This window comes from Pogona vitticeps, chromosome 4, assembly GCF_051106095.1.
Source record: "Pogona vitticeps strain Pit_001003342236 chromosome 4, PviZW2.1, whole genome shotgun sequence".
Taxonomy (NCBI): Eukaryota; Metazoa; Chordata; class Lepidosauria; order Squamata; family Agamidae; genus Pogona; species Pogona vitticeps.
In genome coordinates this window covers 63,806,222-63,815,006 of record NC_135786.1, presented here as the reverse complement: position 1 = coordinate 63,815,006, position 8,785 = coordinate 63,806,222, and positions in this window count along the sequence as shown.

Sequence of the window (8,785 nt, the reverse complement as noted above, 5' to 3'; positions counted from 1 at the left end):
GCAAAACAGAGGTGGGTAGAGCCAGGAGTGACAGGCAGCGGCAGGTGCAAAGGCTCACAGAGGCAGACAACGGGCAAGCAAACATTTACACATACACACAGCAGGAGAGAAACTTAGGTGGGGCTTTTCCATTCCTACTCTCATAAGGAGGGACGCATGATTGAGCTGCCTGAGGGATAGCCTGAGGTGGGACAGCGGCCCATTTGTTCTAATGGACAAGCCTCCACAGACAAGCTTGGGCTCTTCAGTGTTGGTTGAAGAATCCAGGTGGCTCTGCAGCCAGATCCAGCTTCACACCCTCCTTACTTTCCCCAATGTATGAAGGAGGACAGAGCCATGTAGATTTAGCAGACATTTCAAGAGTTGGTTGAGTGGCTATGCTCCTTCTTTATCTTCCCTGCACCCAGTGGCAGGGGGCAGGGAGCATCCCTTGGATCAGAGATGAGCACTTCCAGAATTCCAGGAGCTGTACATACACATCCATGGTCCGTGAAGAACTACAGCTGGTCCTGCAACCTCCCGTCCCCAACTTTTTTCTTACCTTTTGTATGTGTTTGTGCACACATTTGCCAGTAGCCAACAACTCTTGTGCTGAGCCCTCCATCCCATTTAATGTGTTTTTAAACATTTTCCCCAAAGATACTGCATATTTATATGTTTAAAAAAAAGCCTCTGACTATATGAATTATAGAGAGCTGTGGATGATCATTCCCAAATAGATGGGTGTGTCACAACATTTGTTTGATCTAATGTATAACATAGACTCTGGACAATAGGCTACTTTTCAGACAGAATATAAAGGAACAGAATGGTTTCCATCGAACTGGAGATTGCAGCCAAGAATCAGAAGATGTCAGACTTGGAAGGGCAGCTGAACAGGGACTGAAAAAGATCCTTCAGATTTAGGATGCCTCTGGAAAACAAAATCAAGATAATTCAGTGTATTCCTAGTTACTGTGTATAGATGGAAAATACTGACAATGAAGAAAGCCAACAAGAAAAAATGGATTCATGTAAAATGTAATGTTGGAGGAGAACTTTACTTACACCATGGACACAAGTCAAACAAGTGGATCCTAGGTTAATTAAAACATTAATTCTTGCAAGAAACCATAATATTAAACTAAGATTATATTTAGAGAAGATAAAACTCATGGGGGGGGGAGGGAGATGATAATAAGAAAAGGTAGATGCAATAGAAAAGGAGGAAGACCAAACATGAGGTGGATCGGCTCAATCCCCACAACATTTAGTTTGCAAGGTGTTAGTGACATGGCATTTTGGAGGTCACTTCTACTACATCAGGTTACCATAAACCTAAAAGGACTTGATGGCATGTAGCAGTGACAACATAGAATTTGAGTGCAATGCTATAGTATCTGTCACATTAATGAGAAGAACATCTTTCTTTGGTGTCAGTTCTAGAAGGTGTTGTAAGTCTTCATAGAATTGGTCAGTTTCAGCCTCTTCAGCATTGGTGGTTGGTGCATGAACTTGCATTACTGTGATGTTGAAATGTCTGCCTTGGATTCATATTGAAATCATTCTATCATTTTTGAGACTATATCCCAGTACAGCTTTTCCCACCCTTTTGTTGACTATGAGGGCTACTCCATTTCTTCTACGGGATTCTTACCCACAATAGTAGATATGACAATTGTCTGAATTGAATTCACCCATTCCCGTCCATTTATAAATAAATTATAAATATAATAAATTATGCATTTAAAATAATTACATATTAATTACTAAAAGCTACCAAAGAACATCTCTTTTAAAAACAAATTTAAATATTTTTTTGGGAAGACTAGGAGATGTGGGTGGCATTGCATGTTAAACAGCTGAGCCACTGGGCTGTTGATTGAGAGGTTGGCAGTTCAAATCCATGCAATGGGGTGAGCTCCTGTTGCTTGTCTGATCTCTTGCCAACCTAACTGTTCGAAAGCATGCAAATACTTTATGAGTAGATGAACAGGTACCACCTTGGGGGGAAGGCAATGGTGTTCCATGTCTAGCCATGCCAACCATACGACTATGGAAAGTGTCTATGGACAAATGGCAGCTCTTCAGCTGACAAACGGAGATGAGCACCTGCCGCTAGAGTCAGACATGACTGGACTTAATTGTCAAGGGGAACCTTTATGTTTTCCTTTTGAAAGACACTGCACTCTGCAGGGGTAGAAATTGTACTGTAAAAGTGCCCTAAACAGTAACAAATTGATGTGTATCCTCAGTGCTTTGAATCAAGACAAAAATTCCCCTTCTGCACAAAGAGAAAAGAAGATACCCTTCTCTCTTGATCAAAGCAAAGCAAAAGGGCAAACCATTCACAAGAACTACCTTTCATAATGTGTACTTAAAAAAAACTTTTGCAATTAAGGGCCATAACAATTCAAGATAATTTCAACTTGCTGCTGTAAGGCTAACAAGGAAGTATGACAAACATTTCATTATTTTATGTCTCGATACAACCAAATAACTTCTTTTATGTGGTTAGGGGGAAAGATAGCCCTTCCTTACCTAGTTGCTATGCACATTTCTCCTCTTTATATTTCAGGTGTCCTTTTCTGTTCAGCAAGCATGAAATATGATACCATCTGGTTGGTATTTTCCTCTTGCACAGGCTGTAATTGCAGAACAGAAACTAATAGCAACAGTGGTAATTATTACAAATAAACACCACCAGTTCTCAAAGAGCTTCCTTTTCATGGAAAGCCACCTACTAATCAATGTAACTGTACCCTTTGGATGTTGCAAATGCAAGCCAAAGGTCATGAGCCAGGTAGCATCAGGGCCAAATTGAGGCTCTATGCTATGTCAAATCCAGGAGCCCTCGAAAACCCTGCAAGGGTCACCGTAAGATGGAAGTGACATGCTGGCACATAGCAATGATGTAGCATCACTTCCCATCATGTGTATGTAAAATTTCAAATATAATAAATATTTATACTATTTTGGGGTTATTTATTCTTGGTTAGTTGGTCCCTTATGACTACAAGCCCCGATTCACAGCTTATGTAACCTTGTACATAAGAGTAGCATCCATACAATGGCATAAAAATGGTGTTGAGGGAGAATGGCCCATTCCGTCCAACTTCTGGCCAGTCACACACGTTGAATAAAATATTGGGTGTAACGCATGCTAGAAGAACAGATTTGTTTACATTCTCCCTAGTTGCTAGCCAGGAGGATGTTTTAGGGAAACCACACACCAGAGGCTTTGCATCAATCATACGCCTTGAACATACCTACTAGCTCTGTGATTTCCTTGACAAACTGCAGGAAGAAGAGGGCCTGCGGAGCCATTAGCAAACACTAAACTCCTGATTGGAAGAAGGAAACCTTTAACCAACCTAAGCATGAGTGTCACAGCATGAGCTTCTCTTTTGCTGTTGTTACATGCTGTTTCATGGCCTCCAACTTCTAGAGTGACCTTATAAATGAATGACCTTCAAAAGAGCTTCTCTTTTACCTTCACAGTTATGCAGATTAGCTTGCTTTGTCTGGTAACTGGTCTTCAGGATTTAAGCACAGGATTCCTTTGAAATCTTATTTCACAAACATAGACACACCCCGTTACTTCTGTTGGAAAGACTGTTTCAGTCACCTGCCCACATTAATGTGCTTTCAGCTCTGACTGGGAGCTGTTTCTGACATCTCTTTCTGGCCTGAGAAGTAAAAGCAGCATTTAGAAAATTTAACTGAGGTACAGTAGTTCCTGTACTGACCTAACTACACTGAATCAATGTTAACTCTGTGAGAGAACTGCCAAAAACTATCACCTACTTCTCCTGTGCACTAGGTACCAACATTCAACTTGGGGTGACCCTACTAGGTTTACGTTTCAAGATATGTGAGATATTTACCTATCCCATGCCCTGTGAGTTTACATGACCAAGTGAGGATTTGAATCTAGGTTTTCTGAGTCTTCATTCATCACACTACTGAACCAGACCAGTTTCTTTACCAGTTCCTTTCATTTATTATCATTTCTGTTAGTTTACATAGTGCCATCCATGTATAATATTTTACACAGAACAGGCCCTCTCCCACACAGAGTTTACAACATAAGCTAAAATAAGACCAGAAACAAATGTCAGAGGTATCCCATGATAAGAAGAGGGAAATCCTTAACTTGTGGAAGCCTATCCCTCCTGCATCAGGAGTGCCCCTTAACTCCAGGAGTAGGCAAATTGGCTTACTTTGCTTTGTAACTAATCTTCAGGGATTTCTTTGAAATCTCTTTTTGTAAACAGACTGTCTCAATCACTGCTCTGTAGCATTATCAGGTTTTTAGCTCTAATTACAGACTATTTCTAACATCTGTTTCTGGCCTGGGGTGGGGATGGGGGGGGGAAATGTAGGGGTAGACAAATAAAAGAAGACTGTGTGAAGGAAATTGTAGAATTAGTAGACTGGATATCATGTCTTGGTGAGCAAGGCCCAGGATATATTCTCTAATTTTTAAAAAGGCACCTGAAATACTTTAATCTCTGCAACTAAACCACCTGGATGTAAACACAGGACATCAGAAGATCCGCTTCTCTTCTTATCTGTCTTATCTAAGGCCTAAGCTAGGCAGTGGTATGGGGAGGACAGGGGGTCTGTGAGAACTGAGGCTGAGTGGTAATTCATGCTGGAGGATATTAATACAAATCCCTGTGCTTCTGCCAGGTCCAGACTGTTTTTGAAGGTAAAAGGATGGAGAAAGAGGAGAGTGTGGGTGAGCTGAAACAAGATGATGGTAGAACTGGTGTAGGAACAGAAAAGGCAACAGTCAGAGCTATGAGAAGCTGCTGGCTCACACCCTGTGCTAGAAAAGAGAAACAATAAATGAAGAAGATTGGAGGCTCCCCTGTATTAAGTCAGATTGTGGCTCATCTAACTTTGTATTGTTCACACAGTTGACAACAGCTCTCAAGGGAGTCCCATGAAGGCATAAATGGGATTCCCAAATTAGCTAGTCAGATTATTTACCTACACCCTCCATTTTGTCAATCCTGTTGCCTTCCCATAGAAAGAAGCCTGCTGTCCCTGTGTAGACTCCACCTGTGATTTAGAACCCCTATTGTGTACTGTTCAGAACTCTGTGAGAAGTCCATGTAAGTGCAGCAGTCCCTCTGCCACTACAGGCTTCCATACCCCCAACATGTGAAGAACAAGAGGAAGAGCAAAAGGAGGTGAAGCAAACTAGCACGCCTCCACTTTTCCCCACACCAAATAAAAGAGATACTTGAGGAAGGAAGGAGTGTCTCCTCATGTGTCATGCTCTCTCAAAAACTACATATCCCAGAGTTCCTGCTGACCTTCTTTATAGATACCCTGGAGGAAGTCCAAACACTGTAACAGTCAGGGTTATTATGCTCTTAATGGAAGCTGATGTGGCTGATAAGATGTTCCAGATAGAACGCATTTACTTCTCAAATGAATAAATTTCAGCCTTTGGCCTTCATGGTTTATAAAAGAACCAGTGCTGGATTACAAGTAACTCTGTTGAAGGCATTTGTTAATTGTGCTTAGTTGGCTAACATATATATTTATCTACCATGTGTATACAGAAACACTGATTAGGTAGTCAGAAGCACAAAAGAGTTTAAGAAGATAATAGCCACCAATCAAGTTTCCACCCCCTTTTCTTCAGATAAGGTCTTTTGTGGTGGGAAGGGGAACCTAAGTGGCAAATTTGTACCAGGTCCAGAAAATTATACTTGAAATACTGATAATTTATATGTAATGGATATATAAATGACTACATGTGCTGAGGTCAGTTCACCCTCTGGCTTGCCTAGCAAGGCCATAAGGAGTTTTCAGCAATTTTTCAGAAGCCCAAAACTCTTACGCTGATCTGATACTTAGAAACCTCTTTTCCTCCAGTAATTTTGTATGACACAGAAGGTTATTACTGTTTCTATTGTAATGTATTGTTATGGGAAGTAGAAAGGCAAATAAAGAGGCACATCATGAGGATATTTATTCTGCACACTTAGTACACAATTGGTCATGACTCTGGAACTAGTTCCCATTAGAGGATTTACTAGCCAGAACTTTTCATCATGTACCTATGGGTACAGAAGCTTCAGGGACAATAAATCTGTTTTTAAAGGCAACATGAGATTCTTAATTTGTTCTAGAGAAAACTACATAACCAGTCTTCTGGGAAGTTGCATACACTGAGATTATGGATGAAAGGGCAGGATACAAGTACAACAGGTAAATAAGCTAGTGCAGATAAACTATTTGCTCAGCTCCTTTCATGCTTACATTAAAACCATATTTGCCTGAATAAGAGGTTGCTTGCTTTCAATAGAAGGATAAAACTACTGCCCAGGTGGGCTATTCAGTCAATCCTCTTCTTAAAGGCACTGCTTGTACTGTTCAATTTTGTTGAGCAAGGAGAGGACAGATATTGCCAAACCCCAGGGCATCTAAACATTCTCCTTCAGCAGATAAGTTCTACAGACAACAGCAACTTTTGGAAGAATTGTTTTCAAACAATTGGAACAGGGATTCGTATTACTAATATCTTATGCATAACCACAGCGGAATGGTAGAAATTATTCTTGGGTTGGCCAAATAATTTACAAATAATTTTGCAAAACAATATTGGAAATTGTGTATGGCCAAGTTTGTTCAGCACTAGCTTACAAGGTGATGTGCATAACACAGAAGGACACACTCTGTAGAACATCAAAATGATCCCTGTGATGGATCGGACCAAGAACTACCTTGCCAAAAACCCAATTTTCAGCAGGGGAGTCCAAATTTCTCTCCAGCACCAATCATAGAAACAGACAAGGGAAGGGACAAGCTTTCCCTGCTCATCCCCAGGTCCTTGAACTCACCAGAAGTACTAACACTTACCTGAAAGTGTAAAGGTTCTTTTTTGGACTACACCTCCCAGTTCCAGAGAGCAGGACTTAGCAGTGGTGGATCCAAATTACATTAAACAATAGAAAGAACACTAAACTACTAGACCTCACAGATAGTGTTGTCTTGACAGATAACATGTCATTAGAAGAAGGAATTGTACTGAAGAATATACAGTTGTCACAGAGGGAGCTGTTCATACCTTATGTAGTTTGCAAATTAGCTTTATTTTGTGATGGATGGTTGGGAAATAAACATGTACTTTATTTTGAGGTCTGATTGTTCACATAGGCAGGTCTGTCGGAATCGTACCTCTAGGATACTACTGAGATGTCTCCTTTGAATATGTTGCATAATTTGATAAATAGGCATAAGTAGTTTGACAACCTTTAGGCAATTAATGTAGACATTTCTACCCAATACAGCATATCTTTCTGTTTGTAAATACGCATAAATAAATACACCAGAGTTTTGATGTGTTGCTTTTTGGGACCACAGGTCACATGGCTGCGGTATTCTGAGAGTTGTAGTTCAAACACAGGGCTGTTCTGGGAGTTGGAGTGCAAAAGAGTAAATCCCCCAAGCTCCAAAATGCACCCTGTCCATCTAGTAATCCAGAGAAAGGTGCCGCCCTTTACACATACCATGCAGATCTAGTCTAGCCCAAGCCATTTTAGCATCTGAGACACAGAACTACCAGCTCCACTGCACAAAATAACTCTCGACACACAGTATTCAACAGTATGGTTGAAAGCACTTTCCCTGGACAAAAATTTACTTTCCATTAAGTAACTGTCTATATATTACATAAAGTAACTGTATACAGGGTCATTGCAAAACAACAACAACAGCAAAAACAGAAGGATTAGACCCTATGTCCTTGAGCCCAGTTCTGTGTTACCCAGTTGGAATCACCTGGCACTGCTTGTTGTGAAAACAGCCTTCTGCTTGATTAGAAAGGAGTATGCCTTGTATAAGCACACACAGAATAGGCATCTCAAGAGGGAAATTCACAGGCAGCCAGATGTCTTTGGTAAAGTTTGACTTTTAACCTATGATTCACTAACACCCTTTCAATGTCACGGTTTCAAACCAGTGGTCCCATATTCACCTACCTATCACAGAACCTTTGTTTCAGTGGACAGCCCCGACTGCGAATGGGTCCTTGCACAATGAAATGCACTATTAGGTTTCAGCAGTGGCCAGGGATGCGTTTGCACAATTAAAACTAGTGTGACAGCTGCTCCCATTCCTGAAAAGGATTGAGCTGACCATGGTGACATATGCCTTAGTTACATCCAGGCTGGATTACTGTAACACGCTGTATCTGGGTCTGCCTCTGGACACCTCAGTAGGTCCAAAATGTGGCAGCCAGATTGGTAACTGGAGCTGGTCACAGGGATCACATAAACCTCACCCCCCACTCCCATTACAGCAGCTCCACTGACTGCTGATCCATTTCCCGGCATAGTCAAATTTTTAGTTCTAATATATAGAGCCCTAAATGGCTTGGGTCCCACTTATCTCAAGGACTGTGTCTCTCTTTATGAGAATGCTTGGAAGTTGAAAATCAGGAAAGGCCTTTCTCTCAGTCCCACCACTGTCTCAGGTGTACTGTATGTTGGTTATGGGGATGGGAGAGGGCCTTCTCTGTTGTTGCTCCCAGGTTTTGGAACTCCCTCACACATGAGGCCAAGCAGGCCCCATCTTTGCTGTCCTTCCGCAAGCAGGCAAAGACCTTTCTCTTCAGGCAAGTTTTCCCTCAGTGACTGGCTGCCTGAATAGGGTTTTGAAATGGACTATTATGCTTTACTGCTTTGAATTGGTGATGCTTTGGTTTACCATCTTTTCGTGTGCTATTTGTTTGATCCTTCTTAGTATTTGTATATTTACTGTTTTTAGCTTTAAATGTTTCATT